At 42.2% G+C, this 12,815-nt stretch overlaps 1 long non-coding RNA gene across 1 annotated transcript in view; it reads right to left on the bottom strand.

Moving 5' to 3' along the window:
• Positions 1 to 12,815, bottom strand: part of LOC142828535 (uncharacterized) — a 33,055-nt gene that overhangs the window by 2,569 nt on the left and 17,671 nt on the right. The gene's annotated exons all lie outside the window — the stretch shown is intronic.

The following is a 12,815-nucleotide window of genomic DNA, read 5'->3' on the forward strand; positions in this document are numbered from 1 at the left end:
TCACCCCTTAACTCTCTCATTGTAAAGTTTTATACTTTGAGCACCTTGAGTCTATCACTATGAGGGCATCGCTGTTTTCCTCCCCAAAGCCCTTGCAAGCTAAATTCGATATGACACAGTATGTCAGAGCTCTAAACACGCAAGCGATGGATCAGAAAAGAAAAGTAGATGAAGATGACAATAATAATTCTGGGACATGATCAAGCAGACAAAAGTGTCTGTGCTGCAGAATGTATATAGTCTGTACAGATGAACTTTTGCTTGTTACATGTTGCTTGAATAGCGTTAAGGTAGATGTGATTGATGTGACATTGGACCCTATGGAAAACTTCTTTGATGGCATGGACTTAGCATTGAGGCACCTGAAATTTTGATTTCAGATCAGCCAGTTAACCTTTGGTACTATCCAGCGCGACAATGGTTCTGAAACATCCATCACAATTCTTACATGACATAAAGTCTCATCTGCAGCCCTGGATCAATAAAAAAAACTGCAGCAATCCTCAACACTGATTGAAAGCTATTGTCTATGTGCATTATTAATGTGGAAACCTGTTCAGTGGTACCGTCTGATGGGCAGAAATTGACTATTCAATAAGGGCAGGATTTAACTCATTAATAACCATTCCAAATGTTGGTAGCTTGAAGATAAACGTGATACAGGTGGATCTCAGACATGATCGATGGGCTTTCATCTCCTGTTTGGTGAGAGCAATTATTCAAGCGCTTCACTGTGACTTTGACATGAACGTTTTTCACAGGGAAAGGGCCCCCATACCAAATGCCCTGTTGCATGACAAAGAACCATAAACCGTCCTCTGGTTCCCATCAGTCTGAAATCAATATTACAAGGAAATGTTTTTACCCAGCAGTGAGAATGTGCCTCTGAGGGTACGTCTACACTTGCACCCTCTTTTGAGAGAGGGATGCAAATGAAGACATTCAAAATTGCAAATGAAGCCGGGATTTAAATATTCCATGCTTCATTTGCATATTTGCGTTATGGCGTTATTTCAAAATAGCGCTATTTTGAAATAATAGACGCTGTTAAGACACAGTTATTTCAAGAGAAAACCCTTTTTTTGAAATAACTGGTAAACCTCATTGTGTGAGGAATAAGGGTTATTTCGAGAGAAGGGTTTTCTCTCAAAATAATCGTGTCTTAACAGCATCTGTTATTTCGAACTAGAGCCATCACATGAATATGCAAATGAAATGTGGGATATTTAAATCCCGGCTTCATTTGCAATTTCAAATGTCTTCATTTGCATCCCTCTCTCGAAAAAGGGTGCAAGTGTAGACATACCCTAACATTCACCGGAATAGCCATACCTCTGTTGGAGGTACTTTCCCCTCTGACTTAGGGCTTCTATACCTCTTCCTACCTCTAGTAGGCATACATTTTTCATCTGTTTGGTTGGTTTAAACTGTAAGCTCTTGAAGCTTCTTTTCTCATTTGCCGTTGTATGTACAGTGCCTAGCACAAGAGAACCGTAATCTCATTTGGACCTTCTAGGCAAATAAATGGTCATCACAGCACAAGATAAAAGTTGCTGTATGTGTGTAACCCAGGGGCAATGAGACCTCTGAAAAAGGAAGACTGAAGTGTGCTCTACAGACTTAACTAAGGTGCAGTTTAGCTACTGCACCAGAGGCCCATGGCTTTAGCCCTGAAGTTCCTAGGTTCAATACAACCAGCGTCTGTTGGCTTTATGTATATGTTGGGTGTTCAACAGCAAAATCTGTATGGGTATGTCTACACTACCCTCCTAGTTCGAAGTAGGAGGGTAATGTAGGCATACCGCACTTGCAAATGAAGCCCGGGAAATTCAAATCCCGGGCTTCATTTGCAAGTGCGGTATGCCTACATTACCCCGCTAGTTCGAACTAGCGGGGTAGTGTAGACATACCCTATGTGAGAAGGAGAACACAGAGCTAGTATAAACAAGACTTGTATAAAGCTGTTATGTTCTACAGTGGGTGGGCGGGCTAGAGTTTCCTTCTCTGTCCTCCAGTGCCCATAAAGACTCCAACTCCTATAGGGAAATATTTGGAGACACAGTATTTAGTCACTAAGGATTTTTAACAAGCATTGCACTGGGTCAACCTCCACACTTTCACATCCAAAAAGAGCAAAAGGAATTGATTATTAAATACCAACTTTATAAACCTCAAGAAGCAGCAGCAGCATAAATAATAATAACAATTTCTACAACAGAACCTTGCTGTGTAATCATCCACATACGTTACCTTCACTATTGTACAAAATCATAAGTAAAGAAAACAAATTATATTAAATCTAAACAGGCTAGTCCCCGTAGAAACTCAGGGCTCCCAAAAGCTGGATTCTCCGTTACAGTCTTTGATCACCAGATGTATTCAGTTTGCTGAGTCAACAGCCCGGCAACAGCATCTTCTCTCCACTTGCTTATAGAAATCTCCAGCTGGAATCCATGCAGACTCTCCTGCCTCCTCTACTGAAAGCACGCAATTAGCCAGTCAGCTAACTAATTAACCAACCACTCTGTTAAGTATAGAGATTAAAAAAAATCTGCTGCAAAATGCTTCAGTTAAGTAAAAACAACTTGCTTTCTGCTCCTGGGGCTCATCTTCTCCTGCCTCACCCAGAGCACAAGGACTTTTGAAAAGCAGCTGCCCTGATTAATTGTCGTCATGGCTGTCAACACTCCTGCTTTTGCTGGGAGTCTCCTGGAATCATGTCCTATCTCCCAGAGGCTACTTCAGCCAAACTGGGGATTTGGAGCTCTAATAGTCTGGCATGGCAGCAGAGCTATGTCAGGCTTTCTTGGTGCTGTACCACTCCACAAAGTGACTAGCACCATCCTTGAGGCCCCTGGTAGAGACGGGATTCTCCGTGTTCTGTCCCCGCCCTACAGGCTGACTTATTGGCCAGGAACTACAGCCAATGGGAACTGCTGGAGTGGTGCCTGCATTCAGCAGCAAGCAGAGACCCTCTGGTCACTCCTCCAAGAAGTTGCTGCCAGAGGGATATATCGGTTGCTTTCAGGAGCTGCCCAAGGAAAGCACTGACCCCTGGCATTGTTCTGTACCCAAACTCCCTCCTAGAGCACTCACACTACACTACCTCCTATACACCAACCCTCTGGCCCAACCTATTGAAAGTGAATGAAGGTGGGAAGAGTGAAGGAGGGACAGAGTGACAGAGGGTAGGACCTCAGAGAAGGGGCGGGACAGGATGGGGTCTCAGGGGAGCAGTGTGGCAGGGCACGGGACAAGGGTCTTTGTGTTTGTGGAATTAGTTGGCAACCCTAGTTGTCCTCATGGAGTCTGAATCCAACTACATATCCAACCCCACCGGACATATCCAAAACTACCACCCCAATTCCAGAAATATCTGAATGTGGCATATTAATTGTATGTCTACCTAGCAACAGTGACCTGGACACTATTCATTCACACCTCCCCTCCCCTTTTTTGTAGATCTTTTGAAGAGACATCTCCCTTTCAGGCCCAATTGTTACCAAAAAGCAAACAAGGACTGAGATACAAAAATATCCACCTCCTACAATCCCACGTGGATGATGTCGCACTAAACCTATCAATAATCCCAGCTCCTCACTGTGATGTTGGGATGAAAAATACATTAAAGGCTGTTAGATCAGGATTATGGAATAAACTTCTTTTGAAACATTTTTGGACCATTATTTTGTAACTAGAATATGACCAAACAAACAAGGATAAAAAGAGTTTTCAAAGTAAGATTGTAATTATTTTATCTTTTATTTTCTATATTCCTGTTTGTTAAAATGACAAATCCGAACACTGAAGTTTGGTCACAAAATTTCTCAGTGGCCTCTCATGGCGAATTTGTGGCTGTAAACACTTGCATATTATAAGTATTATGGCTGGACCTGGGGTTCCCAACTTAGATCTAGATCCCAATATGTCCAGTTCTATACTTATATGTGGCAAGACAGACCCTGTCATGAAGACCTTACAATCTAAATAGAAATAGAAAACTGGTGGGAGGAGAAACAGAGGCACAGGAGAGTTTAATCGACTTGTCTAACACAATGCAGCAGGGATTTGAGAAGGGGAGAGGGGACTAAAATCAAGCTTATGATGGCAAGTGAGTCTCACCCTTGACTCTGTGGCAATTGCTGCTGTTCTCACTGTTGTGTTGCTGTCGCGAGGCGTTTACCTGGAATAGGATTGCAGCAAAAGCTAACGAGCTACTTAAAAGAACATACTGTGCACTTGGGCCTCTTTTCAATCTATCAAATGTCTCCCATTTTCCAACTAAAAGATGATAAGCAAAAATCAATATTAAGCAAAGATGATTTAATTGGTATCCAGATTGTTTTTATTGCATCACTTAGCGAGCAAATGGACCAGGCCCTTTGGATACTCTTTTCTAGTGTTTTTCTTTTTTAAATTTTTTTTCCACTGTGCCGAACCACAAATGCTCTTCTGAGTTATGTTATGTTGTGGACAATAAGTGTTTCTAATGTTATCGTAGGATCACAGTAGTTAAATCATCAAATTTATTCCATCTCCAAAGAAAAGATATAGTCTCCCAAAGATGATAGAGACAATGTTAAACTGCGACTATGACTATGTCTGCACTGGGAAGGTTTGGTGACAAAAGTGCTGTTGACAGGCAAAAGTGAAAATTGGTCAAACTGCTTTTTCTGCCTCCTATTGTTGACATTTCATGGGCACATTGCTAGCTCTCCTGTTGACAGAGAGAGCAAATCAGTGTGCGTAAGCATCCCACAGTGAAGAGTTGTGGGAAGGCAGAGCTCATCCCAGTGTTTCTTGGGATTCTGTCTGAGTTCTCTCACAGCATTCTCAGCTGCTGGGAGCAGCATCATGAATATCTCTGTGAGCTCTTCATGCTGAGGAATATCAAAGCAGCTCATCAGTCTACCCAGACTTCCCCCTGAAGCAGCAGTCTGCCTGCTGCTATGTTTCTAGCAGGACAGAATGGGAGCATGCCAGTGATTTGCTCTTTTTGTTTGTTCCCCAAACAGAGCAGCTCACTCAGCTGTCAGATACTTCCCAGACCTTTCAAAGGGGAGGGGCACATGCCTGTAGGGCAGCAGAGATCACAACACACTGAGCACGGCCATCAGAGCAGGCATTGTGGGATATTGGTGGAAGCCAGTTCTCTTGACAAAACAAACAAGGGAGTCCACACTGACTCTTCGTCGACATTAAAGGGAGGGGAAAAGACAAAAGTCTCTTGCTGGGATGGAAGTTTTTTGCCACCAAAACTGGGTGCCCTCCCTCAACGAAAGTTGCATTGTAGTATATACTCTCTCAATGTTTTATCAACAAAAGGCAGTTTTTGGTGACAAAAGCTACAAGTGTAGACAAGGCGTACTTAATGATTTTAGCAAAAACTGCCCTCTGGTGATATTGTAGGAGGTCATCTATGTGCTTCACAACCTGTTTTTCCTCAGTAAAAGGCCTGCTATTCCATCTCCTTGGAAATGTTTTGTTCTAGCAAGCTATTTTTTTCTTTAGAAAATAGAAGGCCAAAAAGTGATCCTTTATTTACACCCTCAATTGATTGGCTTTCTAGGAGTAAATTTTCAATATTAACCCTTTACTCTGTTAGCAGATAAAACAGACAAAATTCAACACCCATGAGGTATTAGCACTTCGGAGAAGTTTGCTTCATTTTCCTGATATATGAGAGAGAGAGCAATGAAGACAGGATGATATTTCCTATTGTCTAAGGGTATGTCTACACTGCCAACCTAGTTCGAACTAGGAGTAGGCATTTGAAGTTGCAAATGAAGCCCGGGATTTAAATATCCCGGGCTTCATTTGCATCTTGCTGGGCGCCGCCATTTTAAAATCCCCATTAGTGAGGACGCCGAGGTGTACCGGTAGTTCGAATTAGAGAGCCTAATTCGAACTACCTACTCCGTGCCGCGTGTAGCCGTGGGCACGGAGTCCGCACTAATGGGGATTTAAAAATGGCGGCGCCCGGCAAGATGCAAATGAAGCCCGGGATATTTAAATCTCCGGCTTCATTTGCAACTTTGAATGCCTACGTTAGCCACCCTAGTTCGAACTAGGGTGGCAGTGTAGACATACCCTAAGAGAATTAGGCTCCTACTTCTCCTATTCACCAATAAAGACCATTCAGGGTGCATGGATGCTGCAGCATTTTTCCGGAGAAATGGCTATAAACAATACTGCCATTGAGTTCTTTCGACAGAAAGTCAAAAGAATGGAGGGTTTTTTTTGACGGCGGCAAACCTCATTCCATAAGGAAGAAGCCTTTTTCTGAAAAAGCTTTTTTGGAAGAAGGCGCATGTGGACACAGAAGAGGGAGTTCTTTTTAAAGAAGAGGTCTCTAGGAAATAACACAGGTGCCCTGGTGGCCACTATTTCCAGATTAATCACAACTTAAATGCAATATTGCATCCAATAAATGTGGACACTATCTTTCGAAAAAGCACATCGCTTTTTTTTGCGCTTTTGCTATGTGTATGCTCTCTTTCAAAATAAGCTTTTCCAAAAGATCTCATTTTACAAGGAAGAAGGATGGTTTAGAAGAGCAGTTCACAATTTGAGTATTTTTTTCTGACTTTTAGACGCAGCCTTAGAGTAAATTAGAAGCTGCACTGACCATAAAGCCTCTTTCTGCTGTCAGCACCTTAGTGTGAATGTAAAGCAGGTCTTGAAAATGGAGCCATGATATGCACTCTGATGTCACATATTGTACTAGGTGAAATTTATTGGCCAAATTTTTTTAATGAAAAATACAGATTAGGTAATAAAATATTTGGCAAATTCATGTTGGTTTCACTAAATTGTTCATGTTGAAAAACAAACAAAACTCTGTAAAAAAGTCGAAATGTTCTATCATTTTTAGAATGAAATATTTAGGTTTTTGTCTATTTTGGGACGGGAATGAGGTTTTGTTTAAAAATGTCCTTCATGTTTGGTGAAGCCAAAACAAAAAATGCTCAAAGAAAAATAAAATGTTTCAGATTAGGTCAAATCAAAATGTTTTGTTTAACACAAACAATTTTCTCGATGTTTAGATTTGTTAAAACTTTTGAAGAATTTCATTTTCAGTTCAGCCTGAAAGTATTTGTTAATAATAATAATAATAATAATAATAATAATAATAATAATAATAATAATAATAAATACTTTTCAGTGAAACAAAAAAACTTTATTTGCAAAACTCTGGTCATCTGTACTACAAAGCAAGATCCCAAGTCTAGTTCTGCTGAAGCCAATGGTTAAATTCCCATTGACTTCAATGGTATTATGACTGGTCCTTAGAAGGAAATAGAAATGAAGATTAACAATGACATACTCTATCAACAGAGGAGGTCTTCTCTGAGCTGTGAATACCCGAGCAAAGTTAGTAATCAACTGTGCTCAACAATTGTAAATTATCAGTCAATAAAGGGTAACAGAGATGTTATTAGTTTTGAACAGGCTTGCTGGATAAAACAGCTACAATAGCTCCTAGAACTTCTGTTCATTAGCTACTCTGCCCACATTTACTCTTTCAGGGAGTTAGGGTGACAGGCTGTATCTATGAACATTGCTGACTCTCAAAAGAAAATCTGTCACTCTGCTGTGTTCGATGCTTACATTATCACAAAGCATAGAAACATCCTTAAAGTCTCATGCTTTGTGTTGATATCAATAGTCTAGTCTGATTGTTCTTATCACTCTAGGACTAGTAAATGTTGGGAAACATTATCAGTCATGTCTGCAAGGAAGGGAAATGATAACTGTCAGGCTACCTTGCAGCCTGGAGCGCTTTCTGACACACTGGAAACAAGGGCATTCACTGGCAGTTTGACAAGCCTCATCCTTTAAGTTTAGAAAAAAATAATCAAAAGATCAATAGGGATTGTAAGCAGCATGAGTTTTGAGGAAATGGAAGGACATTTTTGTGTCAATCAATCAACTGCTGAAGGTGGAGCTGTGGCCAGGGTTTATCCTGTCATACAGTAAAGTCTTAAAGTATGGTCTTATGAGTTTGGGGTGAATGTCCCAGTGCTCAGTGGCATTCTGGCTATCAGGGGAACAAGTTGATTGGATGCTTCCAGTAGCACAAGGGTAGTATGCTCACAGGCAATTCCTACACTTCTGTTTGGCTTCACTCGTTTCAGCCTGTCACTTGGAGAAAGAAGCTATGGTCACAGCCCCGACCTTTGCCATGTGGCCTTTGTGACTGACACTGTTAAACTCCTCTAATCCCTCAGGGATCCCTCACAGAAATTATAGCAATGTTGAGTCTTGAGGTGTCAGGCCAAAGAAACTGACAGAAGTTGGATCTACCTAACCATGGGTTTGTAAAGATAGCCAATGGAGTAGAAATCAAAGGGCTAGATTCACAGAGGAATTTGGGGTCCGTGAGGCTGAACATTACCCCAGTGTCTCGGCATCCTATGCAATAAACAGGGACAGACAGGTTCCTTGGAATGGGATTTACAAAAGGAAACATGCTAGATGGCGCCTCACCTAAAATGGCTGACAGGCGATGCCAAGGCGAGAGATGTGAGCTAAACCATCCCACCCCCTGGCAGATTAGCACCTAGGTTCAGGCTGCATAGCCTCCCTCTTCTTGACCTTCTCAGGTTCAAACCTTCTCTTGGCATTTGGCACTAATGCTGTTTTTGCAAGAAGCTGATTCCAGGAGACCTCTCTCAGGGGACAATAACTTTGACCGTTGGTTAGGATACTCGCCTGCAACATGGGAGTTCCCCTGGATTCCCCCTCCAACTGTTAAGCCCCTACATGAACACTTTGCTGGATAAGAAGCAGATTGCTCAGCAGCCTGTAAAAATAATGAGTCGAAAATCGCAACAACATCGTCAAGAAATGGTAGCACATGGGAGAGTAGAGCAGTGGAAGAGGCGACTGACGCTAGATGGGAAATTATTTTTTTCCTGAAGAAAAATGTACCCTGTTAAATAATGTTAATTAAAAATGGACTTTTTTCGAAATGATTTTTAAAAATAAAAACCTATTTATTGAAAAAAAATCCATTTTGTTGAAACAGCTATTTTCTAATAAAAATTGTTTTATGCAGAGAGAGTCCAGTGGAGGGCAATGAAAATAATTAGAAGGCTGGGGCACATGACTTATGAGAAGAGGCTGAGAGAGCTGAACTTATTTAGTCTGCAAAAGAGAAAAGTGAGGGGGAATTTGATATCTGCCTTCAACTACTTGAAAGGGGGTTCCAAAGAGGATGGAGAGAGGCTGTTCTCAGTAGTGGCAGATGGCAGAACAAGGAGCAGTGGTCTCAAGTTGCTGTGCAGGAGGTCTTGGTTGAATATTAGGATATTTCACTAGAAGGGTGAAGCACTGGAATGGGTAACCTAGGGAGGTGGTGGAATCTCAATCCTTAGAGGTTTTTAAGGCTTAACTAACCTAGCTGGGATTATTTAGTTGGGGTTGGTCCTGCTTTTAGCAGGGGGTTGGACTAGATGACCTCCTGAGGTCTCTTCCAACCCTATGATTCTGTGATTCTACGGTCTACTCATCGTGATGAGTGCTAACTGATATGCCTGTCATGAGACTTTTAAGTTATGGCTTTTATCATTTGTTTTGTGGTAATGTCTAGGAGCCTGAGCTATGGACTGGGACCTCATTGCCCTAGGCATTGTACAAAAACAGATTTAAAAGATGGTCTCTGCCCCGCAAAGAATTTACTATTTAAGTAAAATACTACAGCAATTGGTGCTCTAAAATATCTTAGATGGATAACTTAGGGTATATCTGCTCTACAGAACAAAGTTGAATTAAGATACACAACTTCAGCTACATTAATTGTGTAGCTGAAGTCGAGGTAGCTTAACTTGGCTTTTGGCACTATCTACACTCCAGGAAGTCTAAGAAGCCTTAGAGTATGTAGGTTTTGGCTGGCTCTCTGAACATATGGTGAATTTCATCTGTGGTGAAGGAGAGTGATCTAGTTATCAAAGGCAAAACTGAAACATTTTAAACATGACCATCATGTATAAAATGTGCATCTTCAAAGCATTAGTACCAATATTAATTAATTAATAAGTCCTCACAGCACTCCCATAAGTATTATCACTGGTTAAAAATTGACAAGAATAGGCAACTAAATCTTTTGTGGTTTTACTTTGCATATGTGTTTTTCCCTGAGAAACACTTGAAAGCGTTTCTTCAATATTGGGACATACATTTCTTTTCAGTTCTTTGCATTCCTAAATTCTGGTATATAAGAATATACAGTATATATACTGTATATAACTGTTACACCTCATTCCAGGAGGAGTAACAGTTAATTTGAACTAAGGACTTAGTTCGAATTACCGTTTCACTGCCACATGTAGCTGCGGGCAGTTACTTTGGGCTAGTGGAATTTCAAAATGGCGACCGGATGGGAACATGCAAATAAAGCCTGGGATATTTAAATCCCAGGCTTCATTTGCAATTTCGAATGCCTACATTAGCCTCCCTAGTTAGAACTAGAGGACTAGTGTAGACATACCCTTACAGTGTTGCTAATTCTTGTACAGATTGCACCTCAAAAAACCAGCAGTCTCTAGTCCAGCAACCGTGACATTGCTAGCACTGAATTTTAGTTCTGGTTCTGAAACAGACTCTCTGTGACAAGTCCAGTATTGCAAATACCTAGCATTCAAAAACTTGAATCATGCCCTCACTAAAGCATGTGATTTGATTTAAAGTCATAAAATATGAAAAACAATGCAGCTGGAACTTTAGGACTCCAGCAGGACCACAGATACTCCTGGACCAGAGAGTCCGGGAGCCTAAGGAGCTGGAGGACCAGAGGGGCCAGGGGCAAGAGGATCAGCAACCTGGAGGCAGCATGGGACTGGGGCTGGAGTCTGGCCACCCGCGGGAACATCGGGCCAGAGCACTGCGGCAGCCACATGGATCGCAAGGCCAGTGCTGGAGCCCTGTGGCAGCCCCATGGAGTGCAGGGCCAGGATGGAGCTGGAGCCCCATGGAGCACGGGGCCAGCAGCTCATGCAGGATCCAGAACCTGGGTTGCCCAGAGAGTTGGCAGCAGCAGGGCAAGTAGCCCAGCCAGGTTGCGGCGGGGGGGAGGGTGACACAGGGTACCTGCTGGATCAGCCTGCCTGCAGCAGCAGCAATGAGCTTGGGGGCCAGTAGCAGGGGACTCCCCTGGTCTAGCAAATTCACTTGTTCAGGACTGGTCAGGTCCCGAGGGTGCTGGACCCGGGAGGTCCCACCTGTACTTTTTAATCGGTCTCAGCCCTAGACCCTGAACTCATGTGACTGCATCAGAATTTCAGCTTTAATTAAAGAGAGAACAAAAGTTTTTAGCTCTCACAGTTCAGTGGTAAGCCTGAAAATGCAAGTCCTAAAGTTCCAGCTGCATTGTTTTTCATACCTTATGTCTTTAAATCAAATCACATACTTTTGAGGGGGCCTGATTCAAGTTTTTGAACACTGGATATTTGCAACACTGGACTTGTCACAAAGAGTCCGTTTCAGAACCAGAACTAGAATTCACTGCTAGCTGTGTCACGGTTATGCCTTTACTTTCTACTCAACCTTCAGCTCTCCAGCAGCTGCTGTCAGTAGATCCAAGCAGCAGTTGTGGGTGCATTTCAGTACAGACAGCAACAAAGGAAACACACACTTTCTTGAGACGTTGCTCTTGGTTTGTGACTTTAATTTCATCTAATTAAAAGTATTTGTTCACCCTGACGTATTTGTTCATAGCTCCTATTTGCAGAATGTTGGGGGATTATTTCTACAGAGTGGCATGTCTGAGTTATTCTCAGCTGCAAGTGAGTGCCCTTTTTTAAGATTATCTAAAAGGTTTTAGGATTTTTAGATTTCAACAGAGACAACTAGGATGGGAGCCACCAAGCAGCTGTGCTCCCTAAACTTGCGAACAGACATTTAGACTGTCTGTTACTGAATTTCAACAGTCACGCTTTTCAACAGCCACAAACTCTTGGAAATTCTAAATTAGCATTTCCATCTTTCCACCACCTGAGGATGCCATCTGCTGTTTTTCTCTCATATGCCCAACTTTCCAGGGTGTTTCTTTGGCTGTTCACAAATTTCCATTTTGGTTGGACTTTGATTTTTTTTTCCGTTGGTTTATTTGGGGCCTTTATTTATTTATTTGGCAATACAACTCCTTAAAACACAAGGCAGATGTGACCTTTTTTTCTTCCCTATGTGCATTTTATCACCTAGTAAATCATCTTTTTTTGTTTTTTGAGTTGCCTGTTGAACTACACCAGTCAGGTATTAGAACCTGCAGCTGGGTTTGCCCTGAGTCATGGTGTACTGTGGCAAGATGCTGGGGGAAGAGCCCCTATTTAGGACCTACCCGGTTAGCTCCAATCAAATGGAACAGACTGGAGATGATGAAAAGGCCCGATGCCAGCCTGAGGACTGGCAGCACTTGCTGCCCTGACAAGCCAATGGCTATAAAAGCTGCAAAGGAGCCAGAAGGATGGGCAGGCAGCTCAGGGAGGAAGCTAGAAGCCTTCTAAAGTGAAGACTGACTCTATCTTGACAAGAGAAAGCCCTAGAAAGTCTCTATATAGTTTAACATAGGTGGTGGGACAAGGTTACGTGTTGCACCACTCTGAGGTCTCTCTGAGCCTGATTTGGGAGAGCAACAGGTGCTGGGGAAAAGGGCTGGTTGTACACCCTGTTACATGCACATGGATTGCTCCAACTACTGTGTCATGAAAAATGTTGGGTAAATTCAACCTTCCAGAGAGTCAGAGGGAGCAGGGATGATACCAGTTTAACTGGCTAGTTAGGAAGGAGGCTTGGGTGTTTTACCTCACCACAGA

Source organism: Pelodiscus sinensis, chromosome 1 (assembly GCF_049634645.1).
Source record: "Pelodiscus sinensis isolate JC-2024 chromosome 1, ASM4963464v1, whole genome shotgun sequence".
In the NCBI taxonomy this organism is placed as follows: Eukaryota; Metazoa; Chordata; order Testudines; family Trionychidae; genus Pelodiscus; species Pelodiscus sinensis.